This window comes from Mustela lutreola, chromosome 6 (assembly GCF_030435805.1).
Source record: "Mustela lutreola isolate mMusLut2 chromosome 6, mMusLut2.pri, whole genome shotgun sequence".
NCBI classification, from domain to species: Eukaryota; Metazoa; Chordata; class Mammalia; order Carnivora; family Mustelidae; genus Mustela; species Mustela lutreola.
This window is the reverse complement of record NC_081295.1, coordinates 156827163-156846317: the sequence shown is the minus strand read 5'-3', so window position 1 is coordinate 156846317 and position 19155 is coordinate 156827163. Positions and strand designations below refer to the sequence as shown.

Sequence of the window (19155 nt, the reverse complement as noted above, 5' to 3'; positions counted from 1 at the left end):
TGTCGTAAATCATTCCTCTGGTCCGTGAGCACGTTTTATCTATATACATCGTCTGAACCAACTGGTAGGTATCTTCCTATTGTCGTTGTTGTTGTTCTGTGGCGACAAGTCTGTAAGTTTGTAGGGTAAAATCACTTTTATTTTACCAGGGTACTTGCTGTGGTAAATGATTTCTGAGTCCGGGCCACGTTCAGACTTACTTCGACCTCTAGAGATCGAAGTAGGCATCGGTCACTTGCCTTTGGTCGTGGTCGATTCCATGGGAAACAGACACAGAGATGGAGGTTGTGTGCAGTATTACTGGAAATGCTCTTAGAATCAGCAAATAGGAAAGGGAGAGGGTGAGGGAAGTGGGATTGGAAACAAGCAGAAGACGAGAGTGGTGTAGTTTAACAGAGGCCACCAGCAGATTTCTCAGGGATATTTGAGCCTGGAACGGCCCTTCAGAAATGTCCATAAGAGGAGGGGAGGACTTTATACTCTTCCATCAACCAGTCTTGGATTTGAGCACCCCTAATGGTGGGTGTAAATTTGAGCAAGGTGCCTCTTCTGTTGAGGACAATTCCCAGAGACCAACTCAGTGGTGAGCCACCAGCTGTCAACAGTTCTGAAGTTGAGAAAAGAGTACCACCATCCTTGAGCACAACCTCACAGGTGCAAACGTATCCTCACAGTTCTTTTGACAACCATGGGTCAGATACGTGCTGGTCTTTGACCAGTAACATGTCCTTTTCCACACCCATAGAGGAGAGCCCAGGTGGGGTTAAAGCAAAATGGTGGTTAGAAAGTCCATTCATTTTTCCTTTTGAATTCAACCAAGGCCTGTCTTTGCTGCCAGAGTTTAGAGTCTAGTGAGACTAGTGGTGTCCACACTGAAACAATGATCCAAGAAGAGACAGTCATCTCAGTCTAGTCCCTATGTTCATCCTTCCAAAGAACATTCTTCTTTGGTTTTGACTGAGACAATGTCTATTCTTTTTTGTTTCTGAAACATCTGGTAGACAAGCTACAAATTTTGTTATAGTTAAAGTGTGTGAAATCATACTTAAATAAGATGTAAGTGAAGAGGGTACCACACCTGGCTCTGTGGCTTAGCTGGTTAAAGCGCCTGTCTAGTAAACAGGAGATCCTGGGTTCAAATCCCAGCAGGGCCTGTCTCTTTGCTTTATTCCTGGTTTTTATGATTTATCCTCCTATGTTTTCAGTAGGTGAGTAGGAACCAACTTGAATTTACACAAGATGACTCTTATAACACTCAGGGTTTGAGAAGAATTCCCAATACATATACAAAGACTTATTAAAGGACTCAGAATATCTGTGCTAGTCATGATATTTGCAGGAGGTGAGTAGTCTAGCTGAGGTTTCCCTCGTTGGTCCTACCATTTGAGATCAAGTGACAGAGATTCAACCACTTTAAAAACATGCCTTTTCAGACATTTTTTGTATTACTATGAAATTACTGACTACTAAGAAAGGATTACTTTCTTGTGGATTGCTGAGCATCTGGAAATGCAACTACCTCCCCTATTAAATGTTCCCTGGCTTGGGATCCTGAGGCAGACAGCTCTCCTCTTTTGTGCTACTAAAGTAGACATGCTACTGTTTTAGGTCAGCTATGTGGTTCTTTCTTCTTCATGTCTAGCTATTCATTGGTAACGTTGGGCACTGGATAGTTTGGTGAATTCACTTGAATGAAATGTCTATTAAAAGATGAAAGATAAAGCATGGTCATGATGAGAAATGGCAGAGAAGGAGAAATGGTTGGGAAGTATGTCCACTCGGTGTCTAACCAGGAAATTTTAGGTGTGAAACAAATGTGGTGATGACCATACTGGGGATACCTACTTCCAGAAATCATTACTCTTCAGACTCAGCTGAGATCTTCTGAATTCATCTGTCCCTGCCACCTGTTGTCACACTTTCTTCTCTGTGTTGGGATTGTTTAATGCTGAGTTTATGTCTACAATTCCATATACACAGCACATCAAACTTAGGAATGTCAAGCACACTTAGATGGTTAAGTTTTAAGTTCTTGAGTCTTGTACCCACACCATGATTGCAGCTGGAAGAATCTCAAGCATTCGGTGCTTTCCAGTGCTGATGTCCACGTCTTGACTCATTGCAGAATTTCTGGAGTTGATCTCTTCTCCCTCAGAATTTCTTTATCAACTCTAAACCGCTTAGCTGCCTGCCTGGAGTGGATCTCCCCAAATATCCACATCCAACACTGATCTCTCCCTAGCTTCAAATTCATATTTCCATCTCCACTTGGATTTCATATAGGTACTACTGGCACAGGGCACCATAAATTCAACTGACATTAAACCCGTTGGAAACCTGTGGTTAACCTTGATTCCTCCCACCATCAAATCATCACAAAGTCCTGCTAACTTTGCCTTCAACATGTGTAACATGTCTTTCCCTTCTTTTCCTTCTGTTGGTCCCTATTTGGGTCTTCAATATCTCTTCTTGACCATAAGCTATAATAGCCTCCTCTTGTTCCCCCTGTCTTCAAGATTGGTCATCAAAGCCATTCTTGACACGTGTATTCTACAGTAGTTACGAGTAGTATCTGGTAAGTGCTGACTAGATCAAGTTGATCAGTTAATAGCTATGGTTCAAATCCTCTATATCCTAGTTATTTCCCCTTTTCTTTCAGCTTCTCATCAGCTACTCAAAGGAGTCCTTAAAATCACCAATCATAATTTTGGTTGTTCTATTTCTTGTTTTCATTGTCTCAGTTTTGCTTCATTTAAGAATAAATCTTCTTGGGGCACCTGGGTGGCTCAGTGGGTTAAGCCGCTGCCTTCAGCTCAGGTCATGATCTCAGGGTCCTGGCTTCGAGCCCTGCATCAGGTTCTCTGCTCAGCGGAGAGCCTGCTTCCTTCTCTCTCTCTCTACCTGCCTCTCTGCCTGCTTGTGATCAAATAAATAAATAAAATCTTTAAAAAAAAAAAAGAATAAATCTTCTTGATGAATTGATTATCTTATTGTTACTGGATGTATCTCTTTATCTTTAATCTTACTTTTTACCTTGGAGTCTACTCTGTCTGATATTGATATATATCCAATATTGATATAATGGTTTGTGTTTTCAAGGTATATCTTCCCTCAGAACTCTACTTTCAACCTGTCATCTTTATTCGTCTTATGTGTCTCTTGTAACCAGGGTACAGTTGGCTCCTGTTTTTCTTTGTTTTATTTCACTATTTACCATGCCATTCACTGCCTTTTAATTATGTGTTTATCTCATTACATTAAATGCAATTATTTATATTTGGATTTAAGCCCATCATCAAGTTAATTGTTTTCCATTTGTCCCACTTGTTTTTTATTTTGGGGGGTTTTTTCCTGCCTTTCTTTGATTGATTGATTGATTGATTGATTATTATTCCATTTAACCTTTGACCTAAAATGTAGGTCATTCCCCTCCAGCTCCTTTTAAGATTTTTTAAATTTTGATTTTCAAGTATTTCAGTATAATTTGGGTAGCTACAATTTTCTTTATGGTTATCCTGGGTGTCCTTTGCTGAGTTTATTGAATCAATAAGTTGATGTGACTTTTTTTCTCATTGAGATGTGTCCTTAAGATTAGTGCATTTTAATTATGTAGATTACACTTTAATTTTTTTTTTAAAGAAGGCTTCACTGATGACATCTGTACTCCAAGAATTAATGGTTAGGCTCCAAATTCTCTCCTCATATTCAGATCAAAATACACCTTTCCCTCTTTGGAAGGTACATCCTGTATTTTTCTCTGATTTGGCCCACATATTCCCATTTAATCTCATTTATTTCCTTCCCCTGCTTCAAATTCTTGGATATCCTCCTGCCACCATCATGCCGACCCCATTCAGCTCCCAATGACAAAATCCCCTTTCTAATCTCTCTGCATCATACTTCAACATAGTCTTCATCTATGATGTCTCAGATCTGGTGTCATTTTTCTCTAGAAAACCATCAGGAGCACTAGGTGGTTTCCAGTTTTTTGGCTGTTCTAAACAGGCTTCTCTGAACATTATAGTAGATATATTTGGCGAACACTTTGCTACTAGTATATGATTGTATTAACATGGTAAAGGGAAATCCCTCCAGGAAAAAGGGCTGGGCTATCAAGAAATATTTACTTTTACGAGAGCACCCTTCCACAGGGTTTCCGAGCACCTTCCGCAGGGTTTCCGTAGTGTAGTGGTTATCACGTTCGCCTAACACGCGAAAGGTCCCCGGTTCGAAACCGGGCGGAAACATGATTTCTTTGCTTTTGAACGTATTTCCTTTTAGATAATGAACTTGTATTTTCTTTTGAGGGTTTCAGACTTAAAACAAATGCAAATATTTGCGACCCCAAAATATGCCACTTTAGCATAAGGATGATTTTGAGCTGAGAGCAATTAAGAAAAAACAAACAGGAAGGGCTCTCTGTCTTCCTCCTGTCCACCTAAAAGCGTGGCATAAATGTCCCTTTATGAAGGTGTTCCCCTCTCATCTCCCATGGGAGAGGAGGAGAACTACTCTGATCACCAAAGATGGAAAGTCAGCACCAATATGAGTCTGCAGAAACAAATCCCACTAAAATTACCCCCGCTTCCACTAGTTTCCCCTTATAGTTACCGTCCCACAAATATTTCCCCTAAAAGTCCAAACTCTCATTTTCGTTGTCTACCCACTTCCCTACAATATTGTTAAATGGTATAAAAGCTTTCAAGTTTAACTGCTTCTTTGGGTTCTCACTTCTTTCCTGGGAAGCCTTCATGCATGTAAAATTAAAACAAAAAATAGCCACATCAACAAAATTTGTACTTTTTCTCCTATCAATCTGTCCTTTGTCTGTTGAACTCATAGGCCCCTGCCACAAACCTAACAGAGAAGGCATGGGTACTTGAGTTTGAACCATAATTCACATGGTTCCATACAAAATAAATAAGGTGCCTAGTGTGTTAAAGGACCATGAGTGATATGCAGAAAAATAAACAAAGAACGGAGAGGAGCACTGGAACAGGGAAGTGTAGAGCTTAAATACAATGTTCAGGCTGTGTTTCCTGATAAGCTGATACCTGAGAAAGCACCTGAAGTAAGGTAAGCGGCTGAGTCATACCTACAGCAAAGCAAGAACAGCCGAGCAGGGGTGCAGTGGGAGAAATGAGCTCTTGGGCAACACTGCAGCCCAAGTGGGAACTTTGGCATTCACTCTGATGAAAGCAGAAGATGTTTTTGCATTTAGAGCAAAGCTGTGCTCAGAGTGTTTTGTGTTCACAAAGATCTCTCTGGTTGAGTTTTTTGTAAAGCTGGAAAGGGTGGAAGAAAGGAAGCCTGTTAAGGGATTTTTGCAATATTCCATGTCAGAAATGCAGGTGTCATGGACCAAGGTGATAGCAGTGGAGTGGTGAGAAGTTTTTCAAATCTAGATGCATTTTGAGGGGAGGAAAAGAGAAGCCCCTCATATATGTGGAATGAAAGAATAATTGAGGTCAAGAGTGTTGCCAAGATGTTTACCTAACTATTGGAAAAGTTGAAATTGCCTTTAAGTGAAATAGGGAAGCTTGGGCTTGGAGAAGGTTTTGAGGGGACACTCAGGAAGCAGTCATCCTCTGTCTTCTAACATACTACATGGTAAATGACATATACCTGTCTTTAGTCTAATGAGTGAAACACCAAGAAGAGGGGCTGTGATGGCCGAGTGGTTAAGGCGTTGGACTCGAAATCCAATGGGGTTTCCCCGCGTAGGTTCAAATCCTGCTCACAGCGGTATACCTTTTGGTGTGGGGCTCACAGCTTGAAAGTTCTGCAAAATTAAATGGCTCCTCGCCCAGCACCGCAGAGAAATCCCTTCAGCGGCCGTTCCAATTTATAACTCAAATCCTTTAGGAGGGCGGCGCTAGCTGGTTATGAGTTCCACCATCTTCTTTGGCGTCTGGGCGCGTGGGAACCGCCAGAGCTCGGGCTCCCTCCCCACTGTCCACACCGAACTTCAGACTGGAGCGCTCAAAAACACTGAGTGCGGGGAGGTGAAGTTGTTAAATCTGGCAAATGTCTGATCACAGCAGCAAAGAGAACACAGGAGACTTGAAATTTGGAGGATTAGGTGCCCTTTCTGATTATAGAGAGCCAGCAACTTTCTTAAAGGCATTTTCAGGCAGCAATCTTTAGTGTTTGTACTGACATCAAAGGCTGGTGGGAGCCACAAAAAATTTAGGATAATACTGCATTATATTTGCCACTCTTTGCAGCACTTTTTACAAATGAGGAAACTGAGGCACAGAGAAGCTAAATTTTGACTTCTGACTTTGCCTTTTCAAGCCCATATGCAACCTCGTCTCCTCAGTGGACTAAACCTCTCTTTTATAAGCACTTTTTCATTTTCAGCTATTTCATCAACTTTGAAGAGCTAAAAAAAAAAAAAAAATTTAAGCCAATTTTGTATTTGTTGGTAAGTGGGTTCCTGGTTTCCAAGTTTCTTTGTCAAATGCGATTCTTAAAATGTATACTTCTATGGAATTCTTGCATTCTTATTGCATTTTGTGTTTTTTGCAATTTGTGGGCAGAGAATATTATGGCTGGGGGAGGGCTGTAACAGAGAGCTCAGAACTAGGCAAGAATATAAACTGGGCAAGAAGTGAAGAGAGAACGTGGAAACTGAGTCGGTGGACATATGTTCAAGTAAAACAACAAAACAAAAGCAAAACAAACAGCTACGAAGCAACGAACAAGGTTCCAATGAACACAGGCAGAAAATGAGTGAAGATTGACCTGTTTTCAATGCAAACATTTTATGTAAACGTGGATTATGCAAACAAATCACAAAATAAATTATGCTTTCCCAGAATTGGTACAGATTTTGTACCTAATTGCTGTCTAAATTAAAACATCAACCACTTCTTCATCTGATAGGAATTGTGTATAGGAACGGAAAATACAAGTATGGAGAGTGCTGTGACAGGTGAGGGCCAGTGGCATGATGGGTAATGTGTCTGACTTCGGATTGGAAGGTTCCAGGTTCAACCTCTGGCTGGCTGGCTGAGCTTACTTTTTCTTCACACTTCCTAGGTACTTTAAAACAAAACAAAACAAAAAAAACATTGAAGCGATCCTTAAAGTTTTTCGAATACGCTTTCTAGGAACTGATCCTTCACTTTCACAAACGCTCTCCCACACCTGCTGTCAGCTGACCATGAAGGAGAAGTCACAAGCATCAAAGGATCCTCTAAGATTTTCTTCTTTCATCCCTTCTTGAACTTGAGACAGGAGATTGGCCGGAAAAGACCATTAGAAGGAAGGTTTTAAAATCAAAGGAACTCTAAAGAAAAGTAACTTTTCTTCCAGTATCTTCTCCATTGATAGTTTTTCCCCATTGGAAAGAGTCCTCACCGAGAGGTCTCTCTTACGCAGTTCCTTCCTGGTGTGACACCAGCAAAGAGAAGAGGGACAGACATCTCCTGGGGATAGGTGGAGGCAAGGAGGGTTCGGCGGGAGCGACTCTTTGCCTCAGTTGGCCCCTTTAGACAAAGGTTGGCCCTGAAGGCTGCTGTCGCTGCTCCTTCCTGCGAGGCCCCACGTGCACGGCCGAGTTCATGGGGACGGAGACCGCGAGGGGGGGGGGGCAGAGAATCAACAGGAATTCCTTATTTTGCAAAGGTAAACAGCAGGGAAAAGATGAGAGTGTAAGGAAGATCTGGGAGGTGGCAGCTGTCGGGCTGCCTCCAGACAGACAAGCCTCCTCCCTGTGCGTCGTGGCTGCGCGTGGAGGCTGGAGAGAAATCACTGCCAAGTGGGGAAAAGTCCTCCAACCAACCCAGAAGATCATCTTCATATGTGGACCCATTTCCGAACGTGTAGCTTGTCTCCTCCGCGCACATGACAGGTGACTTGCAGTCATCGCGTGCGCCGTCGGGGGCGGAGACCAAACCTGAGAAAGCGGGTGCGCAGCCTCGCCGGCAGGTGCACGAAGGCCGGCGACCGCGCAGAGTCGCACTGGGCGCCCGGTCCTCGCCGCCGCCGGGAGGGAGGGTTCCCGATAAAGGGGAGGGACCGAGCGCAGACCCGACGGGAGCACCGCCGCGTCTCGCTGCTCCAGCCCACCGAGCCTCTGGCCGCGCTGCGCTTGACTCCATCTCTCCCCAGAAGCTTCTTTAACGTGCCCAGATATTCCTGTCTTCCGAGTGTCACTAAAAACTGAGCACACCTAGTTCGAAAACGCCTCGGCTTCCCCTTTCCCAAACACACCTGCCTGGCTCCCACGCTGCTTTTCCTCAGTAGAGTCTTCCTAGCAGTTGTACGTTTTTTATTAAAAGCTAAGCCAGACGGAAGTACACAGCTGTCTCGTTGAGCGAGATAATGTCCTAAGTCCCGACTCTGGCCCCTGGCAATTCGGGGTTATGGGTAGAGTTAGGCAGGCAGAAGGCCAAAACAACCCGCTGGCCCGTACGGGGATCGAACCCGCGACCTTGGCGTTATTAGCACCACGCTCTAACCAACTGAGCTAACCGGCCACTCTAGTGGAGAGCTTCTTTTTTAAAAAAAGTAAGTTCCTCTACTAAAAGGAATTTCTCCTCTCCCTGTTCCCCCTCCTTCTGAGGGAACCATTAAACCACATTCACAGACTGTTACGAGGAGTCTTCATTCTTCCGGTTCTTCAGATTTGGAGAAGAAAATCCACGGAGAAACTTGTGTGCAGAGGCTGAGTCTCTATTTGTGGAGGGTGCACTGTAGCCGGATTTTCAGTCGTTGGTGGAGGAAGTCCCCCTTCCTAGAAGCACGTCTGTAGCGTTGGATGACAGACTGCACGCTGGTCTTTCTTGACTCGTAACTTAATGACCCGTTAAGTTCAGGCTGTTTCAAGGCGAGGAGACGAAGAGGAGCGGAGGAGGAAAGGATCCGGAGCCCCGGGGTCGCGGAAGACCCGCAGACACCCGCCCTGACGTCATCAGCCACGCGGTCCGCGGCTGGACGGCTTGTCACACGCTAAGTCAGGGTGACTTATTGTCCTGTTAGGCCGTGGGAGGTTTGCAGAGGGCGAGGTGGTAGCGGCGCCCCGCTGAGCTTTCAAGTTCTCACCCAAGGGCCCAGAGGTTGCGGGGTGCGAGCCGAGGGACCCCCGGCCCGGGCAGCGGAGGCCGGAGTCGGAGAGGTGCCTCCGCGGTGCCCAGCGAGCCTACTGGCTTCCTCCCCCGGAGACAGGTGGGAGGCGTCCCTAGTGTTAGTTCACTTGTAACTTTCCAACTTTCTTGCCTAGACAATTGCCAGCGAATACTTGTTTTCGGAGCTAACTGAATCAGCAGGTAATGACGCGGTTGATTTGAAAGCGGACGCGGGCGCAGGAGAGCAGCTTGAGCCTCCAGCATCCACAGTTCAAGGTCGAGGGCGGGGTCCCCGCGGATCTTCCCCCCGGCATTCTTCCAGTCTGCGGGGCTCTCGTCCGCGGCCCAGGGCTTCCCAGCCTCGACCCCACACGCAGAGACGCTCTCCGACGTGGCCTCTGCAGGCTGCGTCCTCCTTGTCGCCGCGGGGAACTGCCTCCCCAACCGTGTCCCGGACCCCGGGGTCCTCAGGCAAGGCCACCATGACGCACCTCGCTTGGGTCCGGGGCTTGCAACCCCAAACGATTACTCTTGGCTCCTTCCTCCCCTGGACAAACGGAGTTTCCCGGGTGGCAGACCTCCCCGACTTTTCCGACTACGCCCTAGGGTGTCCGGGAGGATTACGCACGCCGAGCACTCGCTCTCCTAGAAAAACCAGCACCTGACCACTTGGCAAAACCCAAGATGTGGGTCTGTTGTCCTCAGCCCCACCTGCGCCTACCTCCCGGGTAGACTGAGAGGGCTCCAGATCCCCGGAACTGTGTTTTTCCGGAGCCTGCTTTTGAATGAAATATTGGGTATGAACTGTCACTAGTAGTGATTCCAGATCAATAGAAGGGCTTATTAAAAGATCCGTCCTTAACATTACACTATGATACAGAAGGAATCTCCACCGATCTTTGACTCCAGCTTCCCCCAAATCCTCCTCGGAGGCCACCAGAGCGCTGGGTTTCTTGTATATCGTTCCCAAAATATTCCACAGGTCCTCTCGCATACCTTTAAATACCTCCACCTACATCGCTGGCAATACACAAGGGAACATCTACCGTAAATGCAAGAAGATTTCAAATTATGTGTGTTATATTCCAGATTAGAGCCTATGAATTATCCAACACTGTCTCAGGAAAAATAATAGTATTAAGAATCTCTATTACATTTTACAGCATGTGCATATGCATAAATACCACCACACGGAATCTTCATAAATACTCTTAAAATTCAATTTATGTTTACACTACCATTCCTGCCACTAGGCCTGTCCCCGCAGCTGAAAACCAAATGCTGGGTAAGATAGGCAAAACTTTTTACAGGATGCAAAGTGCTGACAATAATGTAAGGTTCTGGAAGGCCCAGCACTAAGTGAAGCCAGGAAGAGAGGTAATAAAGTGAAGAGTTGAAAGTGCCCATACCCTGATTCTTATAGATGCATTTAAGAACACCGAAGTGCTCTGAAAAAGGCATTGGGGAGGTTTTCTTTGCCTTGAGGGATTGCTGGAAGCAATTAGGTGTATGGACAGAGAATTGTATTTTGCCAAAGAATTTACAAAAGCCGGGTCTGTGATGAGGGTAAATGTGCCTGTAGCTCCTTTCCACATAACTGGCACTGTGGACTCAACTTATTTAAAGGTGATTGACATACAGTATGGGTGGGTAGTCAATGGTTTACTCATTGCCAATCAGCAATGAAAAAGTCAACATTTGCAAGAGGACCGACATCCTTTGCTGAGACCCGGGATCGAACCAGGGACCTTTAGATCTTCAGTCTAACGCTCTCCCAACTGAGCTATCTCAGCCAGCCCACAGGGTGTTTCTTGTCAATTACTTTTGAAATAACCTTTTCTGAAAAGCCTATTTCCTTTTTTGGATGCTACATTTCAGGAGAAGAAAGTCTTTGTCTTGTTTTCTGCAAATGTAACATTTTGCCCATTTCAAGAATAAATATACCAACATAAAAATTAGGCAATGGGGAAACATACTGGAAGTTTCCTAAGTATAATAGGAAGAACCAAAAAACAGTGATGATGGACATTTTATATATAGTTTCTAAGGATATGAATTAGTTGCGGTGTAATGATTCAAATCTTCCTGCTGGAGGAATTCAAGACAACACCATTTGGAATAAATTCTAGTTCAAACCATAGTGGGTTTTTTTTTTTTTTTATTATTTCAGTTGTTTTTATTCCTTTCCCCTTTCATTCTATTAAGGTATAAATTAATACAGCAAAGTATGCATATCTTAAGCACACAGGTAATGATTTTTACAAATTTACATTCCCGTGTAACCACCTTGGCTCCCTCAGGACCCTCTTCTTTGCTGTTCTCCCAGAGTTAGCCACTGATCTGAATTCCCACTTATGTGCTGTCATTTATTTTGTAACTTCATATACATTAAGTCAAATTGCATCTGCATTCTTCTGTCTGGCTTCTTTCACTCACTATTGCCTTTAAGATTCATCAGTGTTTTTAGCTGTGAAAACAGTTTCTTCCTTTTCATCAGCTTCGGTTTGGTCACACCACAATGTACTTGTCCATTTTAATGCTGACGGGCGCTTGGTTTCCAGTTCTAGGTTACAAAAATCATGGAACATTTTCGTGCAAATTTTAGGTGAACATAAACACTCATCTATCAGATAAATAGATACATACATATATACATACGTACCTGGATATGCAGATATGTGTATGAAATTGCTGGGTCACATATGCTGGATATATGTATGTTTAACTTTATGAGGTGTTGCTAAACAGTTTTCCAAAATGCATGTATTAGTGTACACTCTTAACAATGATGTGCGAGGCTTCTGGTCACTCCACAGACCAGCCAATACTGATATTGTCAACCATTTTAATTATGGCTTTTCAGGCCAGGATGTAGGGGGGTTTCTTTGTGAATTTAACTTGTATTTTTTGATGACTAAGGATACTAATTATTAACAGGGAAGACAGTAAGATATTTTTGGTGTTTCTTTACGTTTTTTCAAACATTTACATTATAGGAGTATTATTTGGGTAATTGAAAAAAATAATAATTTAGCATATCTTATATCAAAAATTACATGAAATATTTGCAGTCAACAAACCCTACCTCCTATGTAATGCAAAACGTTATAGTATTTAGGTATGGACAAAGCCAAACACAAATCTTTCCTCATTTGCTCAAACATGCTGATAAGGCCAAACACAGATCCTTCCCCTTTCACTCCTAGCCAAGTTCTTATTCTTTGTCTCATGAGTGATTAGCTAAGATGAGAGCTGTTTGTCCCTGTGTTTCCCCTAGTTCAATGATTCGAGAGAAAGACTCACAGGACTCAGCATGTAGTTGTCCGCAGCTATTATTTATTATAGCAAAAGGATACAAAGCAGAGTCAGCAAAAGGAAAAGACACACGGAATAAAGTCTGGAGGAAACCAGGTGCAAGTCACACAGGATGGGCTTAATTCCTTCAATGCAAAATCGTGACAACACATGGAAAACGTCCACCAGAGAAGTTCACTAAAGATTTGGTATCCAAGATACTTGGGGGAGGCTGCCTAGCATATATCAAAAATCCAGACCAAGAAACCAAGAAAGCAAACCATATGGTTTGCATGAACAGTGTAGGCAGTGAGCCACTCCTGTCATCTGGGAAATGGTGGGAACTCTCTTAAAATGTAAGCGCCCAGATGCCAGCCAAGGGCCCATCTTGCCAGCAGGCCTTTCCAAGGAGAATAGTCTCAGGCCTGCTGTGCCAACTTTTTCTGCACAATCGCCTTGAGAGTAGCTAGACACCCAAATGAACACTTCAAATTCATAGGACTGAAGCTTCTCCAATGCAAAACAATTCCAAATAACCTCATCAGGAAGTTGTGATCCCTGTGAAAGTCTACGGCAGGCTATCCTGCAGAGAGCACTCTGATCCTTCAATCTGGGGTGTTCTCCCAATCACAAGAGCCTAACTAAAGTCAGTGTCCTCGTTTACCTGGTTTTTGTCTTTGACAGGTTGGTGTCCTGAATCACGCAGGAGTAAAAGCCCACCTGAGACACCCAGTTCATCCGCCCAGACAGAGTCCTCCCAAGCCTGCTGTGCTCCTTTCCTCGTGGGACCCTACAGGAAGCCCAGCCCCTCATCCAGGTACTCCCGACAGGCATCCGTGGTAACTTAGTAAGGATTTCATTGCACTTCTTGGTTTGAGAATTCTTTGGGTTTGGTTTTGTTGCTGGCTTTTGTTTAAACTTGGTATCATGGGTCTCTCCAAGTCTACCTCTAAACCCTTCCAAAAGCCCCCACCATGACGTGCTTTGGCACTACGGTGACAATTCAGCTCATTTCCCCCAAAAATGGCAGAATTCAACTCCTAGAACTGATGAGGGAGCAGGAGGCTGGCTGAGGATGGAGCAGGGGCTGGCGCCTTGCACCCCCTCTCCACCCACTCCCCTTGGTAATATGTGTGACATTCCACAGGCACCCCTGACTGCCCTAAAAGAAGAACAAATAGTTAACTTGCAGAGATCATAGTCCTGCAAGGCAGGAGTCTCTCTTGGTTTATAAATGTCCTTGAGATTTACAACAAAGAAGTTACCTTATCAATAGCCCAATTTCCAAAGACACATAACTCAGTTCCTCAAGCCCTGACGTCACCCTCCCCTCCATAAAAAACCGAAGGAGACGGAGGTAGAAGGAAAAGTAAATAAAGTTAAATTTCTTTTAAGACCTAAATCTCATTAACAAGGACGTTTGATAGCAGGAATGTAACATTCCACCAGGAGACTCCCAATTGTCTTTATGTTAGTGCCTCATTAGAGGGAAAGTGGCCTTGGCTTGATAGTAACCAGGCCTTCAATATCCTGACAGTCTTCTTTACCCCAATAGCCCTTCTGAACAACCATTTGTCCTCACCTACCCAACTCCTGTGTATATAACCAGCCACTCCTCACATGCCCGGGGCAGCAGCTCTTCCTGCCCACAGGTCCTGTCCCCATGCTTTAATAAACCACCATTTTGCACCAAAGATGTCTTAAGAATTCTTTCTTTAGTCGTCAGCTCCGAACCTCACCCCACCAAACATGACTTAGGTTCTGGAACTTCATCAGAACCATTTCTTTGTTATGTTCTTATCTAAGATAAGAAAGTCTTTCCACTTCTGAAACAGCTAAGGTTATTTATAATCATATTACCTCTTATGTTGACCTTTTAAAATGACTTTATCCTTTAGAGCATTTTAAATTTACATAAAAATTGTATGGAAAGCACTAGGTTCCCATATCCCCTCTTCTCCCAACTTCAGAGATTTCCCTATTATTAATGTCTTGTGATACATTCATTACGATGGGTGAACCAAGATTGATGCATTGTTACTACCTTTAGCCCCCAGTTTACCTTAGGATCTACTCTTTGCGTTGCACAGTTCAATGGATTTGCATAATGCATTAGTTGAATGACTAGTAGGCATTGCAATGTAGCATGAGGCTACTATTGACCTTCTGATGACGTGTCAGAAGGAGGATTATCAGGTCTCCGTGGACCACCAGCAACTGAAACTGTCAAAAGTGAAGCCGTGTGTAAGGGGGGGATTACTGTGCAGACGGTCCCTGACTTACAATGGTTCAACTGACAGTGGTGAAAAGCAATACACATTCAGTAGAAATCGTACTTTGACTTTTGATCTTCTCCCAGGCTGTGATGTGGGTGGGATCCTCTCTGGTGACGCCGGGCAGCAAGCCGCAGCGCCCGGTCAGCTACGGGATCACTAGGGCCAACCACCTACTCACTCACTAAAAACCATTCTGTCCCCACACAGCCATCCTGTTTCCGCTTTCAGTACAGTGTTCAGTGAACTGTGTGAGATGCTTCACACATTATTACAAAATAAGCTTTGTGTTAGATGACTGCCCAGCTCGAGGCTCATGTAAGCATCCTGAGCACATTTAAGGTGGGTGAAACCAAGCTACCATGTTCTGTAGGTTAAGTGTATTAAATGCATTTTTGACTTGTAGTATTTTCAATTTATGATGGGTTTATGGGACCATAACCCCGTTGTAAGTCAAGAGAGATCTGTATTTGTAAATATTTTCTATTCGTTTCCCTTGTCCGTTGTTTTATATTTTGTCTTCCAGCCCATTTCTGCCTTCTCTGTCCTTAATATTGTCCATGATTCTCACCAGCTGTGAGTCTCTGCTTCTGTGAATCACTCGCTCTGCCCCTCTCTCCAGGTTCTGGGTCAGCAAGCTGCCCTGTGACCTCAATATTCGGATATAGCTAAGGAGAGGTACTGATTTTCAGACTGTGCAGCTTTTCTCTTGTTCTGAGGATGAGAGTGGTGAGTCCCAAACTTTTCACATGTGGGAGCACAAAGGGAAAGTCGTCTGTCACTTGGATACATAGGCAGCTACATATTGTTTCTCAGTAACTTGTGATCCTACTTAGTTAGCTGTTTACTATTTACTAGTTTGCTATTACTATTATTTACTAGTTTGATATTTTTCCTCCTCAAATCAAATCCTTATGACATTTGCACCTAAAACTGGCTGAGATTTCCCAGTGGGCTCCCAGAAAATCAGCAAAGACTTGCTCTTTAATATTGTAAAAAGAAAGGTGTTAGAAATAATTAAATTTATTTGCTGTGTTACTATCGATCAGTTTCCTGAGAAGCGTTGTTAAATCAGAAGAGAGTGTAGCCTTCCCCCTGAGTCCATCAAGCAGCAAAGTGTGAGGGCAGAGTCCCCTAGACTTCCCTCACTTCTGACATTATTTGCAAGTTTTGAGGTTTCCCAAAAATACCTTTGGTTTGGATAACTTGCTAGAAGGTGTCACAGAACTCCTCAAAGCTATTATACTTACTGGTTATAGCTTATTACAAGGAAAAGACACAGATTAAAATCTGCCAAAAGAAAGTACACATAAAGCAGACCCTGACAGAGTTCCAAAATGACACTCCTGTTGTCCTCGGGGCCAGTTACCCTTGTGTGACAAGGCACAGAGTATTGTCAGTTTGAGAAGCTTGCCTAAACTTCCATGTCCAGAGTTTTTATTGGGGTTTCATTATATCGGCCTAAGCCCTTGATGACCCGTGTGCTTGAACTCACTCTCCAGGCTGACTGACAGGGTAACAGAGCCCTCACCCTAAATCACAGGGTTGGTCTTTCTGACATGACTACCGCATGTGGCCATATCCACCCTAAAAAGATATCTGCTAGGTACGACATGGATTATCTCCCAAGAGCTGAAGCAAGGGCCAGGCCTCTCTTTTTCGTGGGAAGGGATGGGCTCCTCTCCACTCACTCAGCTAGAAGGGTATCTGGCAAAGAAAAGAATGGAAGTCATGCTATTTTTTTTTTTTTTTTAAGAAACTAATAACAGCGGTAAAATAAAGGAAATGTCCAACCTTGTGGGGGGTGGCGGGCAGGGGCCTGCCCCCGGGCTCCCAGGGAGGCTCTCCTCTAACATTTACCCAGGTCAGAATGACTCAGCAAAACTGCAGAGCATGGGCTCTATTTCTGCCCCAGCACTTTGTACAACTATTTCCTTACAGAAAATAACCAAAAATGAGCTTTCCAAGCATAAAGATAAGAAAAATTTTTAAACCTTCCTGGTTCCTGTTAAAGTCATACTGCCTTGCACATGCTGAAAACACAAGATGAAGTCTGTAACTTTCTGGACTGTTCATCATGATGATTTGTAACTTTAAAAATGTAAAAAAACATATATAACCCTGTACGAGATGTTCTTTCCCTGGAGCCCTCTTCTTTGTGAAGATTGTGTATCCTGGGCAGCTGACCTAACTTGGACTCAGATAAAAGTCTCTTCTTTGCTCTTTAAAAATCAGACCAGGGGGGCGCCTGGGTGGCTCAGTGGGTTAAGCCGCTGCCTTCAGCTCAGGTCATGATCTCAGGGTCCTGGGATCGAGTCCCGCATCGGGCTCTCTGCTCAGCAGGGAGCCTGCTTCTCTCTCTCTCTCTGCCTGCCTCTCCATCTACTTGTGATTTCTCTCTGTCAAGTAAATAAATTAAAAAAAAGAAATCGGACCAGGGAGGACCTTTATACCTATGGATATCTGGAACCACAGGAATGTATTACCTAGGCAAAAAAAAAAAAAAAAAATTAACAGGATTGTTACATGAAATAGAATTTGGAGGTGACAAAAGACAAAAAATAAGCCATATTTGTAATGGGTAAATCCGGATCTGGGTCTTTTTAGTCTGCACCAGAAATAGAAATGGAAGCCAGGGGAAATAAACAAATAGTAAAGAGACCCAAAGGGCCAAAATTGGAAGAAATGTTTCTTGTGGAACAATTTAAAATTGTATCACTCCATAAATAGTTTTTTTGTTGTTGTTTTGGTTTTGTTTTTTTTTTTTTTAATGACTGGACAGAGGGCTCCTGAGTGGTGCAGCTGGTTAAGCGCTGGAATCTTGGTTTCCCTCAGGTCATGATCTTGGGGTCTGGGGTCGGGAAATTTTAAAAAGTAGGCCATCTGGCCCTTTCTGATGGCAGTGTGAGGCCTAGGGGTGGGGGGTTGTTACTTTACAAGGGACCTAAACCAATCCTCCTTGTCAGCCAAGCATATATATTAATCCTCATTTAGCAGAAGCAAATGTCAACTCTAGAAAAGCCTTGAGTTGTAGTGTTTGAAATATCCAGTATTTTCACCTGGAACAATCAAAAGAAACACATTTTTTTTTCCTCCTCCTCATTCCCCTCCAAACCACCTCACTTTTTCCTCCTTTCTTTGCTGTCTTCTTCTCCCCCCAAAGTTCTGAGTTTATGCCACTGCACCATTTTGAGACTCTATGGATATTTTAAAATATTTTCTACATGTCACATAATGGACTATGTAATTAAAAGTTTTTTTTTTAAAGTCATGGTAATTGTCCTCGGTAAGCAAACTAGCAGAAAAGACAATTGTGTATATAAATACATCTTTTTTACAATGAGGTAAATGCAGACTTGATACTACAAATGATCTATAAGTAAGAAGGAAGAAACCATCAGATTTTTTTCCTGGAATGCACAGCAATCCCGTCCTGTACATGGAAGAATAGCATTCTAGGTAGAGAAAGGAGTCAAACAAGCCTCCTGATTTTTTATCTGCACTAGCAAATCTCTTCTTTGACCTTTGACTTTACATTCTTTAGTGAAAGAAACTGCCAGACAAAACACAACTCTCTTGTTAGTAGTATTCATTACTCAGTATCTATGTTTAACCTTCATTTTCCTAAAATAAATGAATTAAGTCAGTAAAACAAAAGAAACTCTCACCTCAAGGGGTTTGCGGGGAGCAAAGGACCAGAGGCCTCCCTGAGACCCCAGGTAGAGAAAGTTTACCAAGAGGGAGAGCCAGGAGTTGAGTGGGGATACTAAAGAAATGAAAGCAGTTAGAATATAGTCCTTGTCCCAACTCCCCCATCCCCCCTACCCCCCAACTGCAGGAGCTTCTGATCCAGTAGGGAAGAAAGCAAAGAGAAGCCTGAGCTAATGCCTGGGGGGCCTGGCCCAGCAGGCAAAGCTCACAGGGGAGCAAGGGGGTGGGGGTGGGTAACACAGGCCCGTGGTCTCTGGGGGAGAAGTGAAGAGAAAGAGAAAAGAGCCAGGGCAAAATGAGGGTATTTATCAAGAACCAAGGCCTTTGGGAACATGGACTATGAGCAGGGAAATGCTGATAGACATTAGGAGGTAGGAGAGAATGAAGAGGACTCTGTAACAGGTGAACACAAGGACACAGAGAAGAAGGAATCAGAAATGAATCCCTTGCAGAGATGAGCACAGCATTATACTAAGTAAAAGTCTAACACAGAAGGCCCCAGACTGTATGGCCCCATTTACTCAAAATTCTAGAAAAGGCAACAGGATAGCAATGGAAAGCACATCAGTGGTGGCCAGGTAAGGCGCGCCAGGAAGGACGGAAGGACGGATCCCGCAAGCGAAGGAGGAGACTCGGGGGAGGGTATGAGATCTTCGTCTCATACAGGGTTTGTGATGACCTGGACCAAGTAGGGCCTCCTCACAGATGGGCCCGGGATAAGCCCCAGAAGCCGGGAATGTGCTGCCTCGCAGAGCGAAAGGGACTTCGCGGACAAGCTAAGCATCAGGATCTGGAAATAGGAA

The 19155-nt window shown here is 43.8% G+C and overlaps 5 non-coding genes across 5 annotated transcripts; 3 read left to right on the top strand and 2 right to left on the bottom strand.

The window, feature by feature from the left end:
• Window positions 1-1080: 1080 nt before the first annotated feature.
• Window positions 1081-1154, top strand: TRNAT-AGU (transfer RNA threonine (anticodon AGU)). The gene has a single exon. It is a non-coding gene; the product is annotated as a tRNA-Thr (tRNA).
• A 3020-nt stretch (window positions 1155-4174) lies between these two features.
• TRNAV-AAC (transfer RNA valine (anticodon AAC)) lies at window positions 4175-4247 on the top strand. The gene has a single exon. It is a non-coding gene; the product is annotated as a tRNA-Val (tRNA).
• A 1416-nt stretch (window positions 4248-5663) lies between these two features.
• On the top strand, window positions 5664-5745 carry TRNAS-CGA (transfer RNA serine (anticodon CGA)). The gene has a single exon. It is a non-coding gene; the product is annotated as a tRNA-Ser (tRNA).
• Window positions 5746-8412: 2667 nt separating this feature from the next.
• On the bottom strand, window positions 8413-8486 carry TRNAI-AAU (transfer RNA isoleucine (anticodon AAU)). The gene has a single exon. It is a non-coding gene; the product is annotated as a tRNA-Ile (tRNA).
• Window positions 8487-10794: 2308 nt separating this feature from the next.
• On the bottom strand, window positions 10795-10867 carry TRNAF-GAA (transfer RNA phenylalanine (anticodon GAA)). Its single transcript has one exon. It is a non-coding gene; the product is annotated as a tRNA-Phe (tRNA).
• Window positions 10868-19155: the final 8288 nt, after the last annotated feature.